The sequence below is a fragment of the Acinonyx jubatus genome, chromosome E3, assembly GCF_027475565.1.
Source record: "Acinonyx jubatus isolate Ajub_Pintada_27869175 chromosome E3, VMU_Ajub_asm_v1.0, whole genome shotgun sequence".
Lineage (NCBI taxonomy): Eukaryota > Metazoa > Chordata > Mammalia > Carnivora > Felidae > Acinonyx > Acinonyx jubatus.
The window spans coordinates 33910128-33922869 of NC_069398.1; the positions used below are offsets into that span (position 1 = coordinate 33910128).

The 12742-nt window shown below is 53.7% G+C and overlaps 1 protein-coding gene across 4 annotated transcripts in view; it reads left to right on the forward strand.

The window, feature by feature from the left end:
* The window catches only part of CARD11 (caspase recruitment domain family member 11), a 136110-nt gene that overhangs the window by 22986 nt on the left and 100382 nt on the right, over positions 1-12742 (forward strand). The window contains exon 1 of one of the 4 annotated variants that reach the window (XM_053213001.1): positions 4342-4578. The exons of 2 other annotated variants lie outside the window; for them this stretch is intronic. The gene's annotated coding sequence lies outside the window, so the exon portion shown is untranslated. Of the gene's footprint in view, positions 1-4341; positions 4579-12742 lie in introns of those variants that run through there. One more of the 4 variants, XM_053212999.1, reaches the window with a different exon arrangement.

Consider the following 12742-nt stretch of genomic DNA (forward strand, 5'->3'; position numbering starts at 1 on the left):
TATTCAGGGGTTCCCTCCCCAGCTTCTCATAGACATGATACGTTTTCTCATAAAAGAATTACGTGTATATGGAAACACGTTTTCCGGTGGAAAAGGACATCGAGGGAAGGGCAAAAATCACCCACCCTGGCCCCATTTGCTCTTTGCCTAGCTCAACCCCTCGGGAATGACATCTGGGGACAAATAAGGTTTTCAGGTGGATCTGGCATCAGACCTAGTCTGCTCCCGTAATCACACGGTTGCTAGTTGTTCTGGTAACGAGGCGTCTTTCCTGAGAGGTCAGGTGCACGCTGACTTTCTTCCCAGGCTTGCCGCCCCTTTACTGTTCTTTTTGTTTTGTTTTGTTTTGTTTTGTTTTGCTGTTCTCATGGACTTCTTTCGCTCGTTCTCAGAACCCGTGTCCTTCTCTTAGATTGCCTTTTCATGTTGTAGTACATTCTCGAGTAATTTTTTTTTTTTTCCCTGGGAAGTGCTTGGGAAGTAAATTTCCAAAATCCCTGCATGTCTAAGAATGTGTTTATTTTGTTCTCACACTTGATTGATTATTTGGTTGAATACAGAACTCCACGTTTAGAGAAAATCTCCCAGAGAACGCTGGAGCATTACTTCATTATCTCTTTGCTGGAAGATAATCCAGTGCTGCTGATGAGAAGTCAGAGTGCCACCTGATCCTTGGCCTTGGCTTGCATTTTTTCTCTCTTGTTAGAAGATTGTAGAAGCTTCTCATCGCCCACCTTTTTTTTTTTTTCTCTGCTATTTCATGAGGATGTAGCAAGGTCCGGAACTTTATTCATTCTCCATGGGGGTTCTCAGCGGGCCCTCTCACTGTGGACAGCTGTCACTCCTCAGCTCTGACAAGTATTACTGTCACCGTTTCGTGACTCGCTTCCTCGATAGTCTCTCTCCCTGCCTCAGTGCTTCTCAAGTGGCTGTTGGCCTCTTCGGAGTCGATCCCATGACATCTCAACTTGTAGCTCTCACTTTTCGTTTCTGTGTGGGTTTTATTTTATTTATTTGCCAGCCTAGGAGACCTCCCCGGTCATCTCCCGGTCCCTCTATTGTGTTGTACCCACTAACTTCTTGTGTTTTAGCAACTGTGATTCGAATTTCCGTAAACTGTCCCTCTGTTCAGGCGGCCTGTTTTGTTGCAATCTGTTATTACTTTGCAGGTGTGATTTATGCTGGAATTTCTCTTGGGATACTCATTACAGGGTTTTTTTTTGTTTTTTTTGTTTGTTTTTTAGGTAGAGGGTTGGAGAATGTCTTCTACTATAAATAGTTCAGGAGGCACCGCTTTATGGGGCCATGTTGGGGGACATCTGTCTCACTGCTGTATGTCACATGAAGAGGGGTCTCCTTGCCACGGTCCCCACTTGAGAGCCCTTGCTCAGAGCAGAAATATTAGAAATATTTCTTTGGCCTTAAAATTTTAAATTTTCTAGTAGCAACATCAAAAAACAGATGAGATTCATTTTAATGATATATTTTATTTAACTGAACATATTGAGAATACTGTTATTTCAACATGCAATCATTATCAAAATTATGAATGAGGTATTTTTGTATTCTTTCTAAAAAATGTTTATTTTTGAAAGAGAGAGAGAGAGAGAACACGTGCACATGAGCAGGAGAGGGGCAGAGACAGAGGGAGAGAGAGAATCCCAAGCAGGCTCCACACGTTCAGCGGGGAGCCTGACGCAGGGCTCGATCTCAGGAACCATGAGATCATGATGTGAGCCAAAATCGGGAGTCAGATGCCTAACCGACTGAGTCACCCAGGTGCCCCTTTTAAGTCTTCAAAATCTGGTGTGTCTTTTACACTTTTAGCGCCTGAATTCAGACACTACATTTTCCTTGAAAATACTTGACCTCTATGTAGATTTTCTAAAGTTCACAGTTGAAAAAGGAGATTAATATGCTCAAATTGCATATTAACGTAACACAGTTAAAAGTTTTCCGGTAGCAGATTCAAGTATCGGTTTTTAGATTTTAATTAAAGTTAATGAAAGTCGAGTGGAATTTTAAATTCCACTTCTTATCCACACCAGCCACACGTCAAGCGCTCAGTAGCCAAGTGTGACTAGTGGCTGCCATATTGGACCACACAGTTCTGTATCTTCATAGGGGTTTGGGTTCCACGGTGTATACATTTCTCAAAACTTATTTCGTGACATAGTTAAAATCCATAAATAAATAAAAATCCATAGTTAAAAACCATAAAATGAAACCGCCTCCTGTTGATGATATGCACATATGTAAATTTTACCCAAAAAACACCTCTAGTTAATGATACGCATGACGAAGCATTTACAGGTGAAGTATGCTGATGTCTTCAACTTACTTTGCAACGCATAATAAGAAACAAGGATTGGGGCGCCTGGGTGGCTCAGTCGGTAAGCATCCGACTTAGGCTCAGGTCATGATCTCGCAGTTCGTGAGTTCGAGGCCCGTGTCGGGCTCTGTGCCGACAGCTCAGAGCCTGGAGCCTGCTTCGGATTCTGTGTCTGTTTCTCTCTCCGCCCCTTCCCCACTCATACTCTGTCTCTCTCTCAAAAATAAATAAACATTAAAAAATAAATAAATAAGGATTGATTTCTACACGGGTACATGATAAATCAAATACAGCAGAATGTTCATTTTAGAGTCAGGTGGGTGGGATATATGGGTGTTCACCATAAAATTTTTCTAACTTTTCTGAATGCTTAAAAACTCTATTAAGGTGTTGGGGAGAAAAAGAGACAGGTCTTCACCGACCTATACCTGCATGTAATCCACTGCTCAATCTCAGAAACACAGCGTGGACTGAAAGAAGCCAGCCCCACAAGAGAATCTACGTAAGGCTCCGTTTGCACAAAGTTTTTGGACGTTATAGGCACAACTGACCTCTGCTGTTCGAGGTCAGAATGTGGTGATCTGTGGTGGGGAGGGTGTCTCAAAGGGGACATAACTGGGAGTTCCGGGGTACAGATGGAGACAACTTGTGACAACTCACCCTAGCTTCTTGCAGAACTTTGCGCTTTGAAGGATGACAACTGAATAGTGGGTTTTGTCGTTTCAAGGCGTGCGTACCCTTCACACACTGCACGGGGGAAACCAGACTTCTCTAAGACCACACTGCCTGATTTCAAGGTTTCCCGGAGTGTGCCAGGGAGATCGCTGCTCCCAGGCGAGTCTTCGGGGAACAAGGACTTGGAGGCACTGGGCCTCGGTGCTGTTTCTCTGGGGAACTTTCCGTGCGCGCGTGGATTGCGTTCTTGAGCCTGATCCGCGAAAAGGAAACCCCTGTTCCTTGGCCCCTGGCACGTGTGCACCACCAACACTACGCCCCTCAAGACTGCCGAGACTTCAGACCCCCCTGTGCTCCTGCCATGATTTACTTCTCTCTCGCTTAGTGGCTTAACGAACCAAACGCCTCTCCCTTTGGTGGCTCGAGGAACCCTTCTCCGAGAACTTAAAACATGAGGCAGGAGGGCACGTTCTTCAGCTATCACAGGGGGAATCAAAGGAGGGGCAGAGGGAGAGAAGAGTGGTAAACTGAGGCAGAACAGGAGAGGTGTGGGGGCGGCGGGGTAAACCGTGGCAAATCAGCAAGGAGACTAAGCCCCAGTATTCTCAGAATGCCTCCAGCGCACCCAGATTTTTAGCTCGTGATTCAGGACCGTCCTGCCCACTCGGTGCTCCTGTGCTGGTCGTGAAAGCAAGGCCTCCAGGGGCCTGTGGCGGGGAAATTACGAGAATTACAGAAACGTCGACCTCCAGAAATTACAGTTTCTGGGTCGTGGAGCAGAACTTTGAGAGCACAAGTGGGGGTGGGTGTGCCGGGCCCAGGACAGCTGGGGCTGGGAGAGGGCACAGGAGGGTCTGTCACCACGAAGTGCCTGGGAGGGGAGCCAGAGGCCCTTGGAGGAGAGATGACCCCCAGGCAAGCCCAAGGAAGTTTCCAGAACAGAGGCTGAGGGCAGGGAGAAGCCTGGAAGGACCCAAGGACTCTGGATTCCTTGTTTCCCTCTCCGTTGTGGGAAAAGCCTCCCGCCAAACCACAAGGAAAGGTCTGGGAGTTCTTAAAAACGTGACAAGTTGCTTCTGAGGGGCAGCTGCTTAAGACCTCCACCAGGGCGGGAGGAGGGGGCGTCCCGCCCAAGGTGACAACCGTGCCTCGCAGCCTCCCAGGGCTGGGGCGGTGGACTGGGGGTGCGGCAGGCGCTGGGGCTCCCCCACCCGGGAGGGGGCCCCTCAGCCTCCCCTCCCCTCCCCGCCTGAGGACCCAAGCCCCGCCCCACCCCCTCTTCCTTATCTCTTTCTAACCTTTTGCATTTTTTAGTCTCATTTCCTGTCGGGTTTTGCATTTCCCTCCCCCTGCCAGCCTATGACACACTTTCTCTCCTTTTTTCTTTCTTTCACCTCCTCTGGCCTCCAGACTCAGGCCTGGGCGGCGCACAGCCCCCTCCTGGCCCTGCAACCCCTGGGCGGGCGGTGCCCCTCGGACGGGACGGCCGGGCAGGGCCCGGGCCCAGGGGGAAGCCGGCGGCCTGCGCAGAGGAGGCGGCCGGCGCGGCTGGCAGAGCATGAGCCCCCCAGGTAGGCACCAGCGGACGCGGGGGTGGGGGGCGCATTGTGGGGATGCCGCTGTGGGGGGACGCCGTTGGTGGGGGGGGAGGGGTGCGTCTGGAGGAGAGCACATGCGGGGGTGGGGACAGCGTGGGGTAGGGGGATGATGACGCAGCGGGGCCGCGAGGGTAGGTTGGGGGGGCGCAGTCGTTGAGGGGGGTGCAGCTGGGGGAGAGCACATGCAGGGTGGGGGCGATGTGAGGGGTCTGGGCTCACCAGTCCTCGCCCTCCTGGCCCCTGGGAGCTGGTCCCGCATCCCTCTCTCCCCCTCCCCTCTTTCTCGACCTCACTCTCCCGGCCCCCCCCTTCCTGCCCTCCCCCTTCCCATCCAAGTCTGATTTCTTCCACTTTCCGCCTCCCTGTGTCCCCTCCGTGCCTCTCCGAGACAGTCTGTCTCCCTCCGGTGTCTCCGCCTGGCAGGGCCCCCACGCCCCTGTGGCACTGGCCTGGCAGGGCGCCCCTGGGTGCACCTGCCCCACACAGAGGAAGAGAACCTTTTCTAACACCTGAAAGGACAGGAAGTTTCCAGACCACAGCAAAGCCTGACTCAGAGGCTCCCGAGAAGGTGGGGCCCCAGGTGGCGGAGGGGAGGGACAGCCTCTCCCGTGGGGAGTCTACGGAGGGGGGCAGGAGGGCGCCCCCCCCCCCCGCTCCCTGCACAGCCAGGAGGAGGTCCCAGGGACCTCGGGGTGCGGACCACCCCCACAGGGTGAAGCTGGAAGCCCCCACCCCCACCCCAAGCTCTGCTGAGCCCTGGGGCACAGTGGGATGGGCCCCAGGGAGACCCTAAGGCCGTAGGAGCCTCAGACCCCCTGCCTGAGCTCTGGTTTGTGACATTGTGAGCTTCTGGGCACCAGCTCAGGAGAGTGTCAGCACAGGGCCCTTTGCTTAATCCTGGTCTTGGACCAAACTGACCTCTGTGCCCGGACTGCCCTCAAAGCCCTTGATTTGTAGTTCAAAAAATTCCTCTTGACATTTACAACTTCTCTTGAAGGTATAAGGTCCTCAACCTTCCAGAAAGGGAAAGACCCGTCGGTCCGTCGCTTGACAATTATTGAGTACCTACTCCGTGCGTCCTGTGCCCTGGAGATCCTGGGGGCTGTGCATTAATGCGGGGGCTAGAATTGAAGCTAAAATTCTCCGCCTCTGTCCGTCCCCTGAATGTCCACCTCTTTCCACCCCCGAGGAAGCTGTAAAACATGATGCTTCTGCCCAGGGTCAGAGGGGATCTGAGGCCACAGGGAGCCTGGCCCTCAGCCTGGCCCACACTCCAGCTGAAGGGTTTGGACCTGTGTGGTTTTATTCGCACCAGTATCCAAACGGAAGGCGGGTAGCCCCACCAGTCCACGCGGTCTGGAGTCAGCGCACGAATGATCCTTTATGCGATGTTTTTCTTAATCGTGGTAAAACACGCGTAGCATAGAACGTACCTTCGCCACCCCTGTTAGGTCCGCAGTTCGCTGGTATTAAGGACATTCACGCTGCCGTGCACCCACGTCCGGACCTTCTTCATCGTCCCAGTCTGAGACTCTGTCCCCACTAAACACGAACCACTGCCCCACCCCCGCCCGTTCCTGGCATCCACCCCGCTCTCTGTGTCTGTGGGTCTGACTCCTGCAGGGACGTCATACAAGGGGAGCCACAGCATTTGTCTTTTCGTGACTGGCTTCTTGCAACGAGCATCGTGTCCTCAAGGCTCATCCGTGTTGTAGCGCGTGTCTGAATTTCCTTCCTTTTTAAGGCTGAGTAGCAGTAGTCCACTGTGTGGATGGACCCGGTTTTGTTTATCCACTCGTGTATGTGATCTTCTAAAATGACTCGTGAACCTGATAGTTCTTCAAAGGACGATTTGAATCAGCCTGTGGGCATTGTCTAGGTGACGCTGCCCTGGGCACTGTGGGGGACCCACAGAAGGGACGGGACACCCAGATGTCCTTGCCCTAAGTAGTCTGTGCTGTGCCGTCTGGGTACATCGTGGCCAGAGTATACTGAGACAATGAGATGTTACAGAATTGCGGGTGTGTGGCCGTGGGCGGCGAGGCTGGGACCTGGTGGCTCTCAGAGGCTGCGGGGATTGGTGGAAGGTTCTGGGCTGAGACAGTGAGGGCAGGGCCCCGTCCCGACGCCTTCCTCACTTTCCTTCGTAGTGTTTCTACGCCCTGGCGAGAGCGGGCTGGCTTCCCAGGACAGAAGGGCCGTGTGTCTGGGTAGATGGGGGGTGGGGGCCGGTGGACGGTGAAGGCAGCCGCTCTCTGCCCGTCGTGCGAGGCAGGCCACAGTGGAAGGAGGATCCGTGGAGCTCCGCGAGGCAGTCTTCAGGCCGCCTTCCGCTGGGTCTTGCCTTGGCTCCGCGCTCAGCCTCAGAGCCAGTGCTCCCTGGTGACGGGGACCGGGGTCACAACTCCCACGTGGGCCGGGAGCCCCAGACGCCCAGCCCGACACAAGCGTGGCCTGCTGGTCTTTGGGCACCACCTGATCCGTGAACATTTTTAGAAGGTCCGATCAAGGCACGAAGGCAGTCGGAGGTCTGTGTTCCACCTGTCGGGTCCGAGGCCGGCCGGGCCGGTGGGAGGGCGCATCCTGCCGTGTGCCCAGACGCGCCTGCTCCTCTGCGCTCAGCCTCTGACCTTGGACAGCCTGTCATGGCAGCTCTGTGAGAGCCGTTTCTCCCCCGTGAAATCCGGATGTCAGTGCTGATGATTTTCAGGATTGTCGGTTACACCAAGCATAAAATGGAGAACACAAAATGTGACAGATGACAACCTTCACTGGCGTTCCTGGCATCGGGGGAGGTGAGGTGGCACGTTGAGGTCCAGGCTGGGGGCTGGAACCCCGGCTTTCCCACACAGCCCGGCTGGGTGGGCCCCGTCACCCGGTTTCCTTCCCCGCAAACCCCACCTTCCTGGCGGTTGTGTGGATGGTGCCGCGTTACCTGATCGGCCGAGAAAATATTCAAGTTGATTTAAATACAGGATCAGAAAGAAAAGGAAAAGACAACTTTTGAGGAAGCCGCTTAGAAACACTGTTCTTCTAAGGACAGTTGAAAGCGGCCGATTCCCAGATGCCAGCCCCGAGCGGGGTCACGCTGCGCGGGAGAAACACGCCCCTGCATGGTCCCCCGACCTGTCTGTGAGCCCCTCCTGTGCTGCGGGTCAGCGGTTCTAATGGGCTGACTGTTTGGGTTGTGATCTGTTCAGGGCTCTGAGATGACGATGGCCCCTGTCACGTTTGTGTTAGGGTGTCCAGTGACCATGGGTAACGGGACTGCCGAGGGGTATACTGTTCCCGCCTCCCCGGGCTTGCGCCCTCCCGTCCTGCGCCAGCCCCGTGGTCAAGCTCACTCAGGCACGTCCATCAAAGCCCCCAACGCACCTCGGGGTGGGAGGGTCATTCCTCGGTGGGTGACTCTCCTTGCTAGTGGCTGAGCCGGAGGGAGTGGTGTGCAAACTCCATACCCCGAAGGAGGGCTCCCTCCTGCCCGTGGGGTTTCTGTTTCTAGGGTATAGGCTTCCCGCCTGTCCCGCTCCCACTCAGGAATGGGCAGGCCTCAGACACACAGGTGGCCATGACAAGGCTCCCCGCCCCCCGCTCTGTCCCACATAGACCCTGCTTTTCTGCAGTCACTGCCACCCCCTGGGGCTGGCACCGTCCGTGAGGAGGCAGCGTCCTTTAGTGGCAGGATCTGTGGTCTCGGAGCAGACAGGGCGTCATCCATGCTGGCTCTCCAGCACGCTGGCTGTGTGACCTCATGAAAGTCATCACCTCTCTGAGCCTCAACTGCACGTGTGTAAAATGGGTATAAACACCCCCCCCCCGGGGCGCCTGGGGGGGCTCAGTCCGTTAAGCGTCTGACTTCGGCTCAGGTCACGATCTCATGGTTCCCGTCAGGCTCTGTGCTGACAGCTCAGAGCCTGGAGCCTGCTTTGGACTCTGTGTCTCCCTTTCTCTCAGCTCCTCCCCTGCTCACGCTCTGTCTCTCTCTCTCTCAAAAATATATAAACATTAAAAAAAAAAAAATACCACCCCTCCTTTAATGTAGACCAGAATGTTTCCAAAGGAAGTAATCTGACAGCTTCTGCTTTTAAAGCCCTGCTTCTGACTTGGTTATTTGTGAGGGGGGTGGGGGCAGGAGGCAGAACAGAAGTGAGGAGTTAAATACGAAGCAATACATAGGCACAGAGCTATCTCCTAATTTACAAAAAAATCAGTGAGAGGCAGGAATCGGCAAGCTTTTTCTGTAAAGGTCCAGACAGTAAATATTTTAGGCTTTTTGACCCAGACGGTCGCTGTGGAGACCACTCGGCTCTGTTCTTTGCAGTGTGGAAAGCAGGTGTCCCCCCAGGTGAGTGTGGCCAGAGTGGGCCCGTGGTGCAAAATGGGCAGCGCAGGCTTGGCCCTTGACCATCATTTGCCAGCCCCAGAATTGGGGACCTTGACCCGAGAGGAAAATTCTTGAAGACACGAGCAAAAGGAATATGAACACAGCCGGCCCCGGGCCTCATCTCTAATGAAACGTGTGCAAAATAACACAGTAATACAGCAGGGGCACGCCCGTTTCTACCGATTGCACTGGCCAAGATCAAAAGGTTGAGGGGCAGCAGACGCTCATGCACGGTGGCTTTGACAATATTTACCAGCAGATGAAGCGAATAAAGCCTCCGGTCTAGGAATCCCACTTCTAAGAAATTATCTCACAGATAGACTTTTTCTGCACACCAATATTAATCGAAGCATTGCTTACCCAAGAAAAAGTTTGAGGCCTCACAAATGCGCCCCAAGAGTGAGGTCCATCCATACGGTGGTATTCTGTGAGGCCATTAATTGGACCAGGGGGATCTCTAGCAGACATCTGGGAAGTTTCTGGAAAAAAAAAACCAAAAACCAAAAACAAAACCTAGCACACATAAGAAGGTCTCTCTGGTAGGGACCTAGGCGGGAGAGGTATGTATTTCATATTTTGTATGTTGCGTCCCTCTCTTTTGGTTTTGTGGAGCTGTTTTGTTTTTACCAAGAGCACGTGCTGTCTTTACGATCAAGAAAACAACACTGAAGAGTAAGGTGACACAGAGTGTCCAGGGCCGTCCCCAGCCTGTGCTTTGGGCCCCATCCTAGTTTCTCTTGGTCCCAACCTCCTGCCTCTCGCCCCACCTTCCAATTTCAGCTGTGTCCCAGTAAGAGAAATCATGGGGTGTCACTTCCCAAATCTGAAGTGCACAGGTCATGAGTTTTTCCATCTGCCCTCGTAGCCAAGCACCCACACAGACACACGGGTCCTGTCCAGGGCCCCCCCACCCAGGGCAGGGGGGCAGGGACGCAGGCCCCTTCTCTGTCGCCAACCCCCCACCCGCTTTGCCTGTCCCTGAACGTCATGTAATGGAATCATGTGGCAAGTGTGACCCTGCTGAGACCCGACCGTCAGCATCGTGGACCTTCGTCTCCCACTCGCTGCCGAGTTGGGTGCCCCTGCGTGGACGTCTGTGATTTCTCAAGCCGCTGGTCCCACCGCTGGTACACATCTGTGTGTTTGCGCTCCGGGGCTGTTATGATAAAGCTGCTGTGAACACTTTTGTGGAAGTCTTGGTGGTGATGACCCATTTTTTTTTTTTTTAATCCGAAGGTGAACAGAAGCCCCGTGTCAGCATTGCTGAGCTTTCGTAAATCGTTATTTCAGGGGATGAACGTCGGAACGAAGTGAAACTGTGTCTTACTAACATTAGTGCGTCCTTCCTTGTCTGAGTGAGGATTATATGATTCATTGAAGTTTCCTAAGAAGAAATGGCCTTTATTTAAAAAAAATAAAAGGGATTTGAGTGTCAGCGCAGCAGGAAACGCTCGGTTGAATAGTAATGACACCTCACACGTCTGGCCCAGGCTCCGGTCTCCAATTCTCAGATGCTTTTCCAAACCCGACTTGTCAACCTCCGTCGCGCCCGGGGTGCCGTGGCCTGTGGTCATCCTTGTTCGCAAAGAGGTGTGCAGAGATCCCCATTCCTGGGGACGTTCCAGGGTGGGGGGCGTTCTCTGTCTCTGCAAATCCTGTCTCCCCCGGCCCTTAGGGGAGATTCTGGTTGCATTCGGGGATGTTTCAGGTGTCGGAAGAAAGCGGCCTAGGAAGGAAAGGGCGCTTTTCTCTCTAAATGTCCCAAGTTCAGGAGACCGCCCGCCTAGGGCAGAGTACAGGACCGTTCACGTGGAGTGGACCAGTCTCCTGTCCCCTTAATGTTGTCATTGCACACGGTTTTTACCTAGTGCTATGTCTTTCTTAACTAATTAAAACTTTTGTTTTGGTTTTAATTTATTTTTATTTTAGAGAGAGAGCACACAAGTGGGGAGCAGGGGCAGAGAGGGAGACACAGAATCGGAAGCAGGCTCCAGGCTCCGGGCTGTTGGCATAGAGCCTGACACGGGGCTCAAACTCATGACCCATGAGATTGTGACTTGAGCCAAAGTCGGATGCTTAACCGACTGAGCCCCCCAGGTGCCCCTAGATGGCCGCCTTCTTGTTGTGACCTGGCGTGGCCTTTCCCTCCATGTGCATTTGACCCTGGCCCTCTCTCTGTGTCCAGTTTCCTCCACTTACGAGAACACGGGTCATATTGGATGAGGGTCCCGCCCCTAACAGCTTCATCTGAACTTCACCACCTCTTTAAAGGCTTGATCACTAACTACAGGTACTGGGGTTAGAGCTCCAATGTATGAATTTGGGGGGACACAATTCAGCTCATCGCCTTCAGAGCAGGTCTCTTTGAAAACGTTGTCTACGCTGTCCCCAACTCCTCCCCTGCGCTGTGTCTTGGACCCACTTCAGCCAGGCTTTGGGCCCCAGCACTCTATTTAAATAGCTCTTTTTTTTTATATATGTTTATTTTTGAGAGAGACAGAACATGAGCAGGGGAGGGGCAGAGAGAGAGGGAGACACAGAGTCCAAATCAGGCTCCAGGCTCCGAGCTGTCGGCACAGAGCCTGACATGGGGCTCAAACTCATGGACTGTGAGAGCACGACCTGAGCTGAAGTCGGACGCCCAACCGGTCGAGCCACCAAGGCACCACTATTTAAATGGCTCTTATCGGGGCGCCTGGGTGGCTCAGTTGGTTGAGCATCCAACTTCGGCTCAGGTCATGATCTCACGGTCCGTGAGTTCGAGCCCCGCGTCGGGCTCTGTGCCGACAGCTCGGAGCCTGGAGCTGCTTCAGATTCTGTGTCTCTCTCTCTGCCCCTCCCCCATTCGTGCGCTGTCTTTCTCTGTCTCAAAAATAAATAAACATTAAAAAATTTTTTTTAAAAATTAAATAAATGGCTCTTATCAAGGTCACCTGGGACCCCAAGCGGCTAAGTCCAGGGGTCCATTCTTAGTCCTTCCAGGATCTGACCTGGCCGCACATGACAGTCCACCCCTCCTCACAACACGGGTTGGTTTGCTCTCTTGGTTTTTGTCCTTCTTCACTGACCACTTCTTCTGATATCTCTTTTCTGATTCCTCCGTAACCTCCCAAGGTGCCCAGGGCCTCTTCTTCCAGTGCTTTCCTTCCCAGGGGGGTCTCATCCAGCCTCACGGCTTCCTTCCGAAGCGCTCTCTGGCTCACGGCTGCCAAGTAGAGACTCGCTCAGGCCCCCTTCTGGACTCTAGATGCTGACAGCCAAAGAGTCTCGACTTGTCTCCCTGGGCCTGGAGTAGGTCCAGAATCAAACTTCTGGTTTCCCCGACCCTGCCGGTAGCGGAGGCTTCAACACCCCTGAGAGGCCTGGCTTCCCCTCTTAGAAACAGGAGTGTGTCTGCCTGCCCAGTGCAGAAATCCCAGCTGCGCCAGCTAGGTCATGGAGAACGCCGTTCCCGTGCCTTGTTGGTGCGTCTTTTGGTGGGGACTTGCTCTCCTGGCGGGTGGGGCATCGTGTGGTGTGCTGGAGACACCGTGGGCCTCAGAAGGCAGCGACTTGGGGCCTGGGCCACAAACCCACCGGGCAGTCTTGGCCAAGTGCCTTCTCCCCTGTGGGCTCAGTGTCCTCCTGCGTGAAGCAGTTAATCAGATGGGCCTTGGGCCGGCGCGTGGGTTCCATCTGGAGGGCCGGTTGGTGCCAGGCCGCTCATCATGGCTTGAGTAAGAAGGACGGAGCTCTGTGATCGACTGCCCATGT